This window comes from Passer montanus, unplaced genomic scaffold, assembly GCF_014805655.1.
Source record: "Passer montanus isolate IOZ18808 unplaced genomic scaffold, ASM1480565v1 scaffold38, whole genome shotgun sequence".
NCBI classification, from domain to species: domain Eukaryota; kingdom Metazoa; phylum Chordata; class Aves; order Passeriformes; family Passeridae; genus Passer; species Passer montanus.
This window is the reverse complement of record NW_024368596.1, coordinates 7,544,452-7,561,063: the sequence shown is the minus strand read 5'-3', so window position 1 is coordinate 7,561,063 and position 16,612 is coordinate 7,544,452. Positions and strand designations below refer to the sequence as shown.

Genomic DNA, 16,612 nt, shown 5'->3' with positions numbered 1-16,612 from the left:
TAAGGCACTATCTTAGGAGCTCAGAACAAGATCTTAAAAAACCCATCCTGAGAGAAAAGCTTTGCTCTTCTTTATTGCTTATCTCTTTTCTTGGCTGTGCTAGAGCCAAGAAGGAAATTAAGCTGCTCTCCGCAAGGTCTAATGTGAAACCTTGGCCACTTCAGCATCAAGATTGTTATTTGAGCTTTTGTTCTAGTGCCAGAAACCTTTACATGGCCTTCACCTCTGCATTAACTAGAGAAGGTTATAGCCTTCATCTTCTCTCCCCTGGCAAATCTCCTGCTACCACCCAACAAGGACCCAGGTAATTGTGATTGTCTGCAAGTGTGATGGTCTAATTACACAGATGGGCAGGAGCCAGAGCAAAGGACTGTTCTTCAGAGATGTGCATCTGCTACCCCCAGAGCACTGAATAAAGCTGTGCCTGCAGCTGGCAACAGGCTGAGGCAAACCCTGTCCCCAACACCCTGACAATGTTTCTTTTAAGGATTTTTAAAGGGATGCTGTGTGTGTTCTCAAAAGCTCATGTAGCAATACCAAACAGAGACAAATACAACAGAAGAAACTTGCTGTCGTCCAGAATGTATTTTCAAATTCAGAAAAGACACTATTTCTCCAGCACAGGGTGACATGAACATGGCAGCACTTTGCTGTTATTTCCCACTCCAACACCCAGGGGAATACTGGCAGAGGGTTCCCAGAGCAGGGTGATACCTGGGAAGAGCTGATAGCTGCCCTGAGGGGGCTGTTGCTCTTTGAAGTCAGAGAGGTTTTTCTCTAAGTCTTCCACTGACTGCTGAGTATTACAGATAGAAAAGGCTGAGTAAAATTTTCTCTCTGTTTGGATAATTGTCTTCTACGCTGCCTTGTTGAGAATGAATATGTCTGAGCTAATTTCTTTTATTTCTCTGTCAAAACCATACCTCCTTCCTTAGCTGATTCATTCTTTGGGCTAGGGCTCAGAAAAATACAATAACTTACATTTGTCAGGAATCATCTTGACTGAATGCTCCTCCCCTCAGCCCTTAACTCCAGAGTCAGCCCTCCTACAGCCTGAATCTCCAATGCTGCATCTGTGTTGAGTCGGGAATGGACAGAAAGCTTCTTCTCATGGGTATGGTTTGTGTACTTTGGCATTTCACTGAAGGCCTCTTAATATTTTGCCTTATATGCCATAGCTGCTCCATTTCAGTACAGTATTTCTCAGAAACTATTCCCTCCTCTGAGCTGTGCAGGTATCAGGCAAGAGCCTGAAAGCAGCACTCCTTTGGGAAGGTTAGGACAGATTTGTGCTCTGTGCTATCTATACTTGTGTCATTTCCCATTTCCCACAAAGAATAAGCTCACAGCTGAGCCCAGAGAATGAGCACAGACCCCTGCAGAACACTGCACTTTGAAAACCAGGATCCCTTGGGTAGTTACCAGCTAAACAGACCTAATAACCCTCACTATTCCCAAGTGCCAAACAAATTAGCTACACAGACACTCCCACTCTACTTCAGTCCCTCTAATGAAACCCTCTTTAAAAGCCAGCTCCACACAGAAACACAGCTCTGTTTGCAAACAAGTTGAGGTTTTCTTTTTTTTTCCAGTGAGTTGCTGATTGTTTCTTATTTTCCCAACAGACAGAAAATACATTAATTACTTGTAATATTGACTCCTGTAGTTTTTCAGCCCTATTAGATTTACTGACCCCTACCAATTTTCTGCTCAAGCTGTTGACCTACTCAGAGAGCTCTTGTCCCCAGCCACAGAAAGGTAGAGCTCAGCTGCCTTTCACACTCCTGAGCAATGATTAGTGAACACACCCAGTTGTGAGAATAAAAGGGACAAATTATGGCCTCCCTAAATCCCGGGAGGGCTGCTTGCACATTCCCCTGGCACTATGCCTGCCCTGCCTGAAAGCAGCATGGCCATTCCCAAGGCTGCCACAGTGGAGGTCCTTGCCTGTGCTTCACCAAAATAGTCTCAAGCTCAGGTTCAACAGTGCAAGAGGCAGTGCTAATGAAGGTCACACTTCTTCAGTGAGGCTGGCAGGGGACTGTTGCTCTTCAGCTGCTGTCACCTTTGACAAGGAAGAAAAATCTGCCCACATGCCCATGGAACAGCAAACCCATGGCTGGCAGAGAATTTGCTCTGAGCTGGGCTTGCAAGGGAAGACACAGCCAGGGGAACCCCATCATTGCTGCCTGGCAGGATTAGCCATGCCATGGCAGCAGCTTGCTTGTCCCCGCTGCCCACAGGCTTGGAGCAGAGCATGGGGCGGCCCTTGGTGGTTCAGCCACCACCTACTGCCTCCCCTCTTCACAGCCCATGGAGCCTGGGCCACCTGTGCTGCCACCATGCTGGGCAGGCACTCAAGCTAACACATCTTTCATAATGGGTTAAAAAAACCTCAGCCCTCTGTGCACAGCCACTGCTGAAGTGGGCCTGGCCCACCAGGAGAAGGGGCCTCAAGCAGCCTTGCCCCCTGACACTGCCTGCCCTACTTTTGTGGTTGGCTTTAGATGCAAAAGAGAGGAGATGTGACAGGCAGTTTATGGGAGATACTGATTGCTGGCACCCTGCACTTTGCTTTTGTCATGCCAAGTCATCTGCAAGCTGCTCAGAGCCTCTGTGATGGTGCTCTTTGCTTGCTCACATGGAAATGAAGTGAAAGCCAGGCTGACATGCACGACTGTGCAGAGAAGCAGACGCAGAGCCTGAGTAGCACTTGCACCAGATCTGAGCCCCTGAGCCTCACCAGCGCCTGGGGAAAGTCTGCTTCATAGAAAGAAATTTCACTTTGTACAACATGAAGACAAGGTTCATGTAACCTCAAACCCAAAATAAATCAAAGGTGTGTGAATTGTCCAACAGAATGCTGATGCCTGCCCTGCTTCTGTCTATGCTTTTCCTTGCACTGTTCCTGAGGCACTTCGCAGGTAACAAGTCACCACCCTGATGGTCACTTGCCTTTAGTGTGAGCCAGCTTGGTTCCTAGGCAGGGAAAGCTCAGTGTCTGGCAGGGTGTGAGCAGGACTTAGCTGCTGGGACAGCAGCTTTGCCAGGGGCTGGTGGGCTGTATCAGGGACTGCAGACACCTGGTGGTGTGTATCCATCCATCCATCCATCCATCCATCCATCCATCCATCCATCCATCCATCCATCCATCCATCCATCCATCCCAGACTCTGTCTCTCTCCTCATCTACTCCTCTATAAAAGGAAAGTGACTTTTTTGCACAGTTGTTCCAATACATCTCTCAACCCACAAAATATGAGCTGGGGTAACTGAGAGAAACACCAGAAGTACAAGGATACTCTAAGTACAAGATACTCTAAGTCATTCCAGAGCATGATGTGACCCATTTTAGCTCAATCAGAAGTATCTTAACTCCCCCACAATATTTTCATTTTCAATATGCTAGATTTCTAGAAAAGTCCAGTTTTTCAGTGATGGCAAAGTATTCTCTCAATAAGATGAAAATATATCTTTAGTCCCTAGCAGAAAAATGCACTGTTTGCACTTTGAGACCACAGCTGAACAGAAAGGAAGAGAAGCCTCGTGGAGACAAGTTCACACAATAAAGCTTTTGGTTGCAAACAGACTCTGAATGTTAAGATCTCAAAAACATGATCCCTCTTTCAGTGACTTCAATTTCACATAAAAACCTGAGTAGTGAGACCTGCTGTGGTCCCAGGTGACAGATGGAACCACTGTGAGTCATATCAGTAGCTTACTTCCCGTGCACAGACACAGAGGTGTAATCAGCAGTTGATATCGGGTCCCTCCCAAATTAAAATGTGCTCAGATGTCTCCAACTTGAAAAAGAGGATAATAAAAATCTCCCAAAGAGACTCATTTAAAACAGAAGTTATTCAATTTTCTTTTGTTTTACACCAGATGTGCTCCAGACGCGCAAACTCAGTCTCTAAAGATTTTCCTGCCTACTACAGTCTCCTCTTCTCATCAAAGCACACCAGGTAAACATTTCCTTCCTCCACATCACTAGTCACCAATACAACCTTGTCATTTCAATTTCTCACATCTCTTCTTTCCCCCTGCCCTACATCTCTGCAAAGTCTCATCTCTACAGCTTATTGCTATTGGCTACTAATATTGAACAAAGTGTTCCCAATTTCAAACACAAGGAAAAGAAAAATCAGTAGCACAAAAAAGAGAAAATTAACCATGGAAACCGTTCTACCAGGGCTGGCCAGGTTCTTTAGGTTCAACACCTGAATCTGCTGCTTTACAGAAGCATGGATTCACCTGCTACTGCTATCCTTCATTTCCTTCAGAGTTTGTTACACTGAACAATCTGTTTCCAAACACAGGAAAAGCACTGGGGCAGGTGCCAACCTGAGCCTCCCCACCCTCCTGAACAGCACAAAAGTGTGGTTCTGCCCCCACCATCTTCCTCAGGTTTACTACAGGCACATCTCCACACCCTGCCAGGAGCCCAGCTCCTGTTTCACAATAAGCAATGATAGGAGATGTGAATCATCCCCTCAATCCTCTGTCACAGGCACACAAGATGCACCTCTTTCCCCTGCTCCTGCTGGAACTCCAGCAAGCTGTTCTCATAGCAGGTTTTCACTTTAGAAAGCAATTTGTCAGTACAAGTGATGCTTAAATTTTAAAAGGTAGTGACTAGTGCTGGGATTCAGAATCTCAGTCCTGACTCAGGCAGACCAAATCAGGCCGCTGCCTCTTTGGATTGAGGGTTGGTAGCCAAAATTCCATTTTGCTCTGATTGCTAGTATTTAAAATTTTAGTGTGTTAAAAATGGCATCTCAGGATGTCAGTGCACAGACACAGCCTGTGTTTGAGGGCACTTCTGAGAGCACCAAAGCACACAAGGCCTGGTTCCTGCCTCCAGCCATTTGGCTATGGGACAGAGAAGGAAGACAAAAGAAAGCAGGTTTTCTACTGGGACAGAGTCTCTACTTTACATGATGTTTTTCACAGCCAGAAGGCTGCTTCTTACCACTCACCCATGCAGGAAAGCAAAGAAGGGGAAAGCTATGGGCTTTGCTTCAAAGACAGAAGCAATTGTCTGGTTCCATTGTACCACAGACTGCTTCTAGAATCTGCTTTAGGAGGCAGTGAGGAAAAGAAAGCTTGGCTGCATTGTGGGAGGTTTTGCAGCTACTATCTTTCCTAAGGAGCATCCACCTACCCTGCAAAATGCAATTTCTCCTTAGAGCAAGATGTCCAGCCTCAGAGGATGTGGTCTTATACTTTTGTCCTAGTCCTGCAGAACAGTGCACTGTTCCTTACTTCTTGTCCCAGGTAAACTCAAGCTTTTATCCTAGAGCAGTGCACAGATAATAGATTTAGCTAGCAAATCCCTCAATCCTTTAAATGATGCCTTGCAGAGTTGTATTTTCTTAAAAAGGAAAGGATAAAATTATATGAGAAAAGTCTCACTACAGCTAATATTCACAAAGTAAATGCTACATGCTTCAGAAGATATGAAGATTATTTTTTAAGACATGGACATCCTAGATTAGGGTAGTAGACATGATACTGCTCTACAATTTTGGAAAAAAAACCAAAACCCACTTAGTGATTTTTTTATTTATTCACCTTGTATTTTGCAAGAAAGCAAATATTTGACCTTTGTGTTAACACTGGGGTATTCTGCACATTCCCTGTGTCAGCAGTGGAAGGACACTCTCTGGTGTTGCATGTTGCCGTGCTTATTTCCTTAAACCCTATTACTGCTGTGCTGTGTGAGACACTGACCTGAATTTACCCCATCGAGGTGTAAAATGTGAATGGCAGCTACAGTCTGTGAAACTACACCATGGCTAGGGAACAAGGATTGAACATGATAATGCTCAGGCTGATCCAGGAAGAGATGCCTTAGAAATCTGCAGGAGTCTACTACAAAGCATGCTGCCTCTCAAGCCAATATGACTCAGGCTGAAAACTGAATCTCTCTCCTGCTACTTAATTCTGTGTGGTTTTACTAACATCAAGGAGTTCACTTGTCTAATGCTGGTTTGCTCTTCTGATAGCTGCACTGGGCTCTCTGCTGGCATCAGAGATTTGTAAGGCTTGAACAGGTCATGGAGACCATCTCTCCCTAGCCCTGCTCATAAAGGTGTTCCTACTGACCCTGTGCCCATTACCCAGCACTCTCATGAGAGTGCATTTGGAAAGAGGCTGAGTGTCTGGAAGTCTGGAATGGGAAATGGCCTGGGATCCCTGATCCACTGCTCAGAAAAGCTCTGGAGTAACACTGAAGGCACAAAGAGAGCAAAATGTCCCCTCAGCAGCCATCTACCCTCCTCTTCTGTGGGCTGGTTGATAGCTTCGAGCACCCCTTGGCACCACAGCAGAGACCAGCACCTCATTTTCAGAAGCTTGCAAGCAACATGTCTGTACCAGCCTGCCCAGGGCTTGAAGATTTTTTTAGTGTTGGTTATTTGTTCACTGCATTTTTTAAAGAGGGAAAGAGAACACAAGATTAATAACGTAAGCAAATGGAAACCTACCTTATTTTACTTGCTCCTGGAGAAAATACTTATGTGACAAAGTATTTTTAAAGTAGCAGTTAGGAAGGTATAAGCTACCTGCAGTCCCTATAGTATATAGGGATTATATATACTGTATATAGTATATAGGCACTATATATAGTATATACATTTACTATATATAGTAAATGTATTTTGGAAGATACATACAGCTACATACTCAGACATCTAACATCAAAAGACCCTGTCCAGTTCCCAGGAGAGATTTGTAAATCTGGCAGATCTCAGCAGAGCTGGAAGGCCCTGATCAAGAGAGAACATCATGGTGACAGGAAGGCTTCTGTCAGGATCAATTTACTTTGACAAAATGTATTTAAGAAACCTTGTAGAAAATATTATCCTGTTATATAGATAGCTCTGGCTATGCCAGAGAGCCTTTTGCATACACTTCCCCCAAGGCAGGAAGGGTTTATGACTTCTTTGTCCTCAGTAAAATAAAATTGCAGTCAACATCCTTCTTTTAGCATCCCCCTCTTCTGCACGCTCCCCCTAACCCATCTTAAAATAAAACTTTGGCAGAGTCATCTATCACTATGAATATAAGAGCAGATATTTCATGAAACTTTAAAAAAAGTAATATCCATATTCTTTGCCCAAACATAAAACATGATAGATATGGATTGGTTGCCATTTTTTATGAATCTGCTTAGAGTCCCAGTGGATATAAATTATGGTAAAGGGCAAACTACAAGTTCTACATGACTTGGCTTGTAGTAATGAGAAACCAACCCTGCACAGAGGGTGTCACCAGATGACATACTGCTTCTCGTAGTTATCGTCAGTATCCATCAACTTCCTGTTGGGGGAATTCCCTGCCCTTACCCTGTTTGTCAGAGCCTTGGTAACCATCCAAGCACTTATTCCAGTCACATCCACAGCCAGTGACCAGCTGAAAGGATCCTTGGTTTCTGAAAACTTATTTGGTTTTAAGGAAGGAAGAAAAGGATCTTGCTGCTTTTGCAGTATGTGTGGTTTCTGTCACTCCAGCCCCTCACAGAGGTGAGCCTTCAAGTCCAAGGAAATGAGCTCTGTATTTTTGATGCATCTGTGCCTTTTGCCACGTGTGGCAGCAATGCTTGTGTCATAATGAGGAGTCAGAATGCTGGGCTCCAATCTGGGTACTGACGTGCAGAAACCTAACAGAGACTTACATCAAACTTTAAAAGGCAAACTGAAAAAATCGTCTCATTCAGAGAGAGCATGGCCTGTGTGCCAACTACCACTGCTTTGAGAGATCCTCTTTGCACAGGACTGAGGAAAACAAGCTATTGCAATGTTTGACGTGTTACCTTCCTATCATGAGCAAAGGGCTGCTATTTCACCTTTTCAGACTGCTCAGCAGAGAGACACAGCATTGCTGCCACTGTCTTCCTAGCTTCCTGGTACAAAACTTCCACACAGACTTTTATCAAAAGGAACCTCCATCCGGTGGAGCATATAGAGATTAAAATAGCATCCATATTCCAGGATTCATTCTGGACACAAATGTCCACAGTGCTAGCTCCAAGAGGACAAGTGAAAATGTTACACTGAGGTAAACTTGATGTGATTAAGTCTGTTGGCTTCAGCAAGGGTATCCAATGACAGAAGGGATTAAAAGGGATAGCAGCAGGCAGTGGTGGTGCAGGCTGCTGCTAAGGTTGCTTTGTGACCTCAGGGAGCAGGAGCTGCTCAGCACACAGCTGCCTATTGCTTATCTTAATGATATCAGCCAGAGCCACGCTGGCTTTTGTGTTTACTGTAAGAAAAAAACAACCAGGCAGTAGAACTTCAAAGGCGACTAAAAAGCTCAAGTGGAGACCAAGAGCCATGATCCCTGTCCTCAGTGCACTCCAAAGCTTCCCTCTCAAACCAGAACAACTTCATGCTACAACGACAGCATCTGATTGCAAGAGCCATGATCCCTGTCCTCAGTGCACTCCAAAGCTTCCCTGTCAACCAGAACAACTTCATGCTACAATGACAGCATCTGATTTGGTTTATAGTACAGTTTATAGAGCACACAGAACAGGCTGGGGTAATTTTTCCATGTGCAAATCTTACTGAACTTCTCAAGCTGAATAGCTGAAAAACAAACCATTGTGTCCAAAGCAGGGAACAAGGGGAAGAGGCAGTTTGGGACAACACCATGCCCACATCCTCCCTTGATGCTCTTGGGTATCTCAGACATGCCCCTTATCCTTCATCCACTTTACCAACCCAGCCAGAGCAGGGGACAGGCTCAAGCTGAAAAGCAGAAACAATTTTGCTTTAAATCATATTCTCTGCTGAGAAGCTGATGATGCTGAAGCTTCAGAAGGTGGAAAAGTGCCAGTGCCTGCTCTTGGGATGGCACTGTGGGACCCCACTGTATGTTTTGCAGAGACTGGTGCTCTAAACTTGGCCTCTGTGTGGTAGAGATCTCTAGAGAAAACTGAAGTTCAGTGATCTAATTCAAGTATGATGAAGTGTCCAACAATGCCTGAAGACTGTTCTGGCATTTAGATATATATTAAAACTCTCTCATGCATTTTGGAGCCTGACTTCTGTTTTAACTCTTTGGGTTGTCAGTGATAGAAAAGAATAACACACATTTCAGTTCCCTTCAAGGAAGTACAATCAGCAGAGAATCAGATCAGGTGCTCTCAGCATGATGTAGGGTAATGAATCTAAGGAAGGAATCATGACTGATCTCTCTCTCTTCATTGCCAGACTGGTTGGCTGAGAAGTCCTAGAAGGACTCATGAACAGGCAGTACTGGTTGGGAAAATTATGGCAAACTACTTCCACTGAAGTGTGATGGAATTTACTGTCTAATCCAAACTGGAATTTTTGGACATACTTTATTACAATGCCCACCAAGCTGCTTTCCAAGAAAGACTCTAGTTCTTAAATACAGGTGTAGAATTTCTTATAGGCCCAGGGAAAATCCACAACTCTACAGGGAGCAGATGGGCATGTGATGGTCAGGGAAGGAAAACTGGGCCCTTCTTCCTGGGCTCTCAAGACAGCTCCTGCAGTGAACATTGCTTCTATGACACATATATCTGCTTCCAAGAAGTATCACTGAAGCACTATTTGGGAATATATTGATCAGTGGACATTTACAATGTTGTAAGTCCCAGACAAGATGACCCAAGATCAATTATTATATTGGGTATTACTTACAAATGTCAGAAGCATTACTTAGGAAATTGATCTTGACTTTATGAAATTTGAAGATCAATAGAAAGCAGTGAACAATTACCAGGCTACTAGTAAGGCACTGATACTCTGATAGACAGTTCTCTGGGAATTTATGTACTCACAGAAACACACACTATGTTTACATACCTGACACCTTTGGGCTACCTATACCCTCACCAGATGCTCAATGCTCTCACTGAATTGCACAGCTGCTCCAGAGTCTCATCCCTTCTGTGATTTCAACCCATCATTACTTTTATTATCTCAGTGCCATCATAATCTTGTACACATTCTCCTTGGGATACACGGGAGTGCACCAGCAGCACTCAGCAGCTTCCTTTCTTAACAAGTGCTCCAGGAGACAACTTACTAAGAAAATTGAGCTAGTCAGTCACTAGGGCACAAAAGAAAAAGAGAAGTCTGGATTGTTGTTTTTCCAAAACACAAAATAGTATTAAATATGTTTGTCTTAGTGTTCTGAACTAATTATTCTGAAGTACAAAGAAGTCTAGGAAAGCACAGCATTTCTCATTCAATTGTGTCTGTGCCTTCAGCACTGAGCTTTGTAATCAGAACCCCATCACCACCCACAGGAAAGAAAATGGTTGTTTTGTCACATAATTTACAAATGTCATTTTAAACTTCTGTTGCTTCCCTGGTAGGAAGGGTTCGAGTAAGCACAAAGCTGTCCATGAAATTATCTGTATTTCTTTCTGGCTACCTGCTACATAGTAACTGCTTTTCTCTGTCAAAACTGCCACTACTTTGAAAAGAAGGATTTAAGAATGCAGAAAATGCAGCTTGATTTCCCTTTCTTCTCCTCAAAAAAGAGATTCATGAGCTAGCTAAGCTGCCAGGGTTTTGAAAGCAGATAATGACTGTCTAGCTGCAGGTGAACAGAAACCTGGTACACAAAACTCTCAGCTATGTTTGGAGCCCCCTGCACTCATTTTGGTTGTTAAAACTCCACAGGTCCCAAGAATGAAGAAAAAGATGAAAGGTCTCCTATGATTAATTACAGTTGTGTCACACCTGCTCAGTCCCCTCATTTCCTCTCCCCCTTCCATGTAGGTACTTCAGTTTTAGTCTGAACAGTCTGGAGGAGGTTTTCAGGAGAGTGAACGCCTGTGGACACTGAAGGTCAGCAGAAATTCTGCCTGGGGTTTAATTGCAAGTGCTCTGCATTGCTTGTTTGAGAGGGGCTTGAGGTGACAGAGATAAGAGGGGATTTAGAAAATCTTCTTTATTGCCTTTCAGATCCAAAGCAGAATCAAAGACAAGAAACTCCTCCATTAGACCCATTCTCACTTTCAAGATGGTGCTTTAGAAGTATCAAAGGAAGCAAGCAGAAATACAGGTGGGAAGCTCTGCTTGGAGTCAAAAGAGGCGAAGGGGAGGAGAGGGGATGCTTTTTTTGGACAGATTCTCTGAAAAAGAAATGTCAAATCAAGTGACTGAAGCAAAAATACCACTGTTGCCTTACAGGCTACAGTGTCTTCCAATTTCCTTGCTGATTTGTCAGAAAAGCATTAATGCTGAAGAACAGAAGATCACCTAATGTACATGAACTGAATATACAAAGTCATTCTGGGGGTCATCAGATGGAGAAAACCTTCCTGGAGCAGAACAGAGAGATGACAATTCAAAACTCACCAAGGACTTTGACTTTTTCTCTTCCAACTTATTTTTACAAAGCAACACACAGTTATTATTTTTCCTTGTCACTGACATTACAGCTGTCAACTGAATAAATAGTGATATTTCAAAGGAACATCACACATTGGGAAGAGGGCATCAAGGAAATTAGAACATTGAGCAGGAGCCTGACTGTCACAGGAGGCATGACAAGAAATGACTTTGTAACTCTGCCTGTAGTGTAGCTGTGCAGTCAGTAAACACTGGCACGCCCTTTTCATTGCATTTTATTCCTCCTGGCACAGCTGCCAAAGGAAAAGCTTCTCATTTAACAGATTCCTGCCAAGTACAGTAAGGGGAATAGCCTCATTTGTGGCATCTGAGGATTTTGTTACATGGCACCATGTTTTAAAGCCCCCAAAGATCTGTCTAATAATGGAGCCTACATGCTCAGATGTTGGTATTGGCAAGTTCTTTGATTTAAGTGTACTTGTCCCTTTGTCAAGCAATAGTAAACAAGCTGTGCTTTTGCATTTTTGATGTGTGTGTAAAAGCAATGTGCAATGACATCAAAGCAGCTCCCACAGCACTGCCCACAGTTTCTTTAGCACGAGGAGCAGAAGGCATTAGCAGCACCTGGGAATAAATAAGAAAGAATCCTGCTGATGTGATCTACCCTGTGCCGAAAAAGTTAACTTTCCTAGAGATTAAGCAGTCAATGATGTGACTCAGTGATTACATTTTAGCAAGTTGTGTGCAGTTTCTTTGTATGCCAAATGCAGACTGGCTGACTGCAGCAAATTCAGCTGAACCACTTGGCAGCATCTAGTGCTGAACCACACTTCTCCTAATGCTGCGCCCATGCAGGGGCACAGTCCAGCTCCCATCCTACCCAACAGGGACTCACAGCTGATGGAATTACACCTACTTAGCCAAATCCAAGATTTACCAGCTTTGGTCCCGATTCTGTGAAAATTTCCTTAATTATGCAGCTAATTCTGTTACAGCCACTGAGTCTTGAGATGTTGGGCTCGACACCAGCTGAGAAAGGCAGACAGGCTGAACACCTTAAGAGGGCCAGGGAGAGGTCAGAGGAAGAATTCAAGGACTTGTCTGTTCAGTTTGTTGGTAAGAGAATTGGAAGGTGCCTACAATGCAGTGTACAAGGATTTCACTGGAAAGAAAAGCAAGAAAGTGGAAGATTTCTTAGCACAGCAGGAGAGGCATTTAAAGAGCTGAAAGGGGTATCCAGGAAAGTTTTAATTGCAAACAAAATACCAGTTTGAAAGAGTGAATCTAAACAGCAGTTTGGAACAGTTGGAAGACACGACTCTCAGAAATAGTGAATTCTCCAGCTCTCCACACCTTGAGATCAAGGCAAGTTGAACTCCCTGAACTACATAATCTTTTTAAAACCGAAAAAGTTAACTTTCCTAGAGATTAAGCAGTCAATGATGTGACTCAGTGATTACATTTTAGCAAGTTGTGTGCAGTTTCTTTGTATGCCAAATGCAGACTGGCTGACTGCAGCAAATTCAGCTGAACCACTTGGCAGCATCTAGTGCTGAACCACACTTCTCCTAATGCTGCGCCCATGCAGGGGCACAGTCCAGCTCCCATCCTACCCAACAGGGACTCACAGCTGATGGAATTATACCTACTTAGCCAAATCCAAGATTTACCAGCTTTGGTCCCGATTCTGTGAAAATTTCCTTAATTATGCAGCTAATTCTGTTACAGCCACTGAGTCTTGAGATGTTGGGCTCGACACCAGCTGAGAAAGGCAGACAGGCTGAACACCTTAAGAGGGCCAGGGAGAGGTCAGAGGAAGAATTCAAGGACTTGTCTGTTCAGTTTGTTGGTAAGAGAATTGGAAGGTGCCTACAATGCAGTGTACAAGGATTTCACTGGAAAGAAAAGCAAGAAAGTGGAAGATTTCTTAGCACAGCAGGAGAGGCATTTAAAGAGCTGAAAGGGGTATCCAGGAAAGTTTTAATTGCAAACAAAATACCAGTTTGAAAGAGTGAATCTAAACAGCAGTTTGGAACAGTTGGAAGACACGACTCTCAGAAATAGTGAATTCTCCAGCTCTCCACACCTTGAGATCAAGGCAAGTTGAACTCCCTGAACTACATAATCTTTTTAAAACACACTGTCCTGGGCTCAGCACAGGTGGTGACTGAAAATTTCATTGCCCATAATGCACACAAGATGAAATCAGGTGAACTAACAAACTGTCTCATGAAACTCAGAGCCTATGGACTAATGTTGATGGAATTACTTGCATGAAAAACTCCCAAATAAATGAGATCTTGCATGACTAGTGAAAATTTCTCCCAACAGATACCATCTATTTGACGTACTCCATTGCAATAGAGCAATATGACCTATATCCTAATTTAGAGGCAACAACAAAAGCAAGAGGACTTATGAAGACTTTTAGAGAAAACTTTGTGGTGTTTTTTTTCCCCCAAAGAGTTTCTCAGTTACTCAGGTTTGTTTTGTTTTCTGCAGACTTGACTACTGAAGTGCAGTTGTCCAAATCTAATCTTACCACATTTTTCATCATCTTCAGAGTTTCCCACATCTAATGAAATCTTCTTTCTCATGACTTGGCACACATTGTTTGGTTTTTTTCCCCTGTTTCAGAGGTAGGAAACAAAACATATTACCCTTAAATGTAGGGATCACTAAACAGAATTTAGGGAAAGGTCATTTTAGAAATCTATCTGCAGAAGAAAAGTTATTCAAAATACAAAACATTAAATTCCTTAAATTAGTTTTAGGTTAAGAGGAGAAGCAAACAAATAGGAAAAAAGTGGTCCCCAGGCTTGACTGAAAACCTCCTTATCTGTAAATTGGCCTTTTTTCTGAGTTCTCTTGGCAGCTTTGGCCTGAAGGAAGGTCTAGATGATGTGACTGCTTTCTTAGAGGAGCAATAAGATTAATGGGATGGATTCTCATTCACTGTATATAGACAATTCTCTGGCACTTACACTCTCTGAGGGTCTAGCCCAATATAATTTCACAATGATGAAGCAATTCTTAATGGGGTGGGTTACATTTCAAAAGGCTGTGAAAGCATTAAAACATCATTTCAGCCAGTAATGCTAAAAATGGACATTTTCCCCATCCTCCTAGCAGCAGAAGGTAGTGGACACTTTGTGATTAATTTCTAATTCTGCAGTTCATCTCAGTCTGTGGCACTGAGAATGTCAGCCCAACTTACTCTGGCAATTATTTTGAATCAAGAGGACATCTTTAACAAGCCAGGACTCTATTGCTGACCTGTTTCCAACTCATTAATGCTTTTAAAGTCTTTGCCATCTTTCATTTCCACATCAACTTCCTCACCAATGTACTTACCAGTAGCCCTGGCACTTTGCTAACAAATGATGTGGCACACAGCTCTCAGCTTGGAGACATCTTACTCCAAAAATTAAAGCCACACTTTGAAAATGCATTTGGAGTGACAGTAAACTCCATCAAGTCTCAACTGCTTATTAAATCAGCAACACCTCAGTCAAAACCTGTGCAGTTGTCTGAGTCTCATACCATTTTTCATTGATGCCATACCATTCTAAAGATTTTTTTCTTGGCTCTTGAATAATTAAACAATATCCTTGCAACACAAAAACAGCCATTCAGGATCAGGCCAGAAGTTCATCTAGCCTCCTATCTTTTCTCTGACAGTGGCTGGGATGAATGCCAAAGGAAAACAACCACCCTTCCCCTGAAACACCCTTCATCCTTTCAGCAGTCAGCATTGTAAGGACTTCCTGAGCTGCAGGTTGAGTCACATTTCAGAGCTGCTGCTGGTCAGCCTCTGCCCCAAGCCCTTCTGACATGCTGAGCCTGTCTATGATAGTGTCCAGAGGCAGAGTGGTCACAGTCCCAGAGCATAAAATTAATCAACTGCACAGAAATGCCAGTCTGCTAGCACACAAATGAAACTAGCTTTGATGATGGCCATTCTTCCTGTTTACATAATAGATGCATAATAATGACCAAAATATTTCTGGTCTTATCATGCACAAAAGTCAGCTAGTGACAAGACAGAAATAAACTTCTCCTTGTGGTTTAAAGTTTATTTACAGATTAATTTCCCTTGTTATCATCTATTTAATTGTGCTAAAATTTATTAGACTGTAATTCTTTGGACAGAGACTAAGAGCCATACTCCCTCCAGAGTCTAAGTCCAGGTATCTTTGATACCTATTTTGCTGCTTAAAAGAATATATGCTTTGTTTCATATTTTTCCTGTATTTTGTAAAGTGGATACCTGAAGCTTTCTGCAGGACAGGCACCCCTGGATTGTGTGCTAGTACACAGTTAATCTCTCCTGGACTCAGTAAATGGGATAAGCCAGTGGCATTGTTAGCCTGATGGGGCTGCTGAATTCCTGCAGAGCTGCCTGAGCTCTGGCTCAGTGTGAACCCAGGGGCTGGGTAAAAACTGCTCAGGCCTCATCCTCTCTAAATGTGGCCTTAAAGACAAGGGTTGTGACCTGCCTGAACAGACAGCAGTGCTCTAGAAAAACACATCTCTCTGAAGGAATAGTTGGGATGGCCACAGTGTCCCTTGGTGGGGGCTCTGCCACACCAAGTACCTGCCCTGTCCTTGCCCTGGGGAAGAGCCCAAGGAGCCATGGACAAGGAGAGTGAGGGCTGCTCCCCTCTCCTCCTGCTTCCTGCTCCGAGCAGGGCGAGTGGCAGGAGGGACACGTGTGAGTGATGGGGAGGAGAGGAGGAGCTGCTCTTCCCTATGGCCTGAACACATCATATGCAATCAGGCTGCTAAAGCTGGCACAAAGTAAATATGCTGCATTTGTTAAAAATTATCTGCATACAGTGACCTACAAATACAATAACAATAACTCACCAAGTCATGGCTGCAGCTGAAGGTGGAAACCATGCTAACACCAAAGCCTGCATGTCCCTCAGAGATTTTACTGTCTGGATTTTGGTACTATTCCTAACACTGACACAGCTGATACCCTAGAACAGGGATGTGCTTTGTGAGAAGATAAATGACATATTTATCCAAGAAGTGTCCTGGTAGCTGTCAGTGCGAGTCTCTCATTCATCATACTGTCCCCTGTCCTAAGGAGAAGTTCATCTATCCCACTATATATTCTGATAACCTGGTGGTGCTTTAAGAGCACGCTCTGCCTGCTGGAAATCACCAGTGAAAGACAAGTTTTCTGCCTCTCCCCTCCACGAGTTCAGATTAACTCCAGCACTGCTCGTGTTGGGGTTAATCTGAACTCGTTTGCAGCAGCAGAG

General features: G+C 43.5%; 1 protein-coding gene and 1 long non-coding RNA gene across 8 annotated transcripts in view; both read right to left on the bottom strand.

Annotated features, from left to right (window-relative positions):
* The window catches only part of IL1RAPL2 (interleukin 1 receptor accessory protein like 2), a 339,847-nt gene that overhangs the window by 34,118 nt on the left and 289,117 nt on the right, over nucleotides 1-16,612 (bottom strand). The window lies entirely within an intron of this gene.
* The window catches only part of LOC120506272, a 33,949-nt gene continuing 29,038 nt past the window's right edge, over nucleotides 11,702-16,612 (bottom strand). The window contains exons 2-3 of the long non-coding RNA XR_005628469.1: nucleotides 13,882-13,967; nucleotides 11,702-11,963 (exon numbers count right to left, since the gene is read on the bottom strand). This is a non-coding gene — a long non-coding RNA (uncharacterized LOC120506272). The remainder of the gene's footprint in view (nucleotides 11,964-13,881; nucleotides 13,968-16,612) is intronic.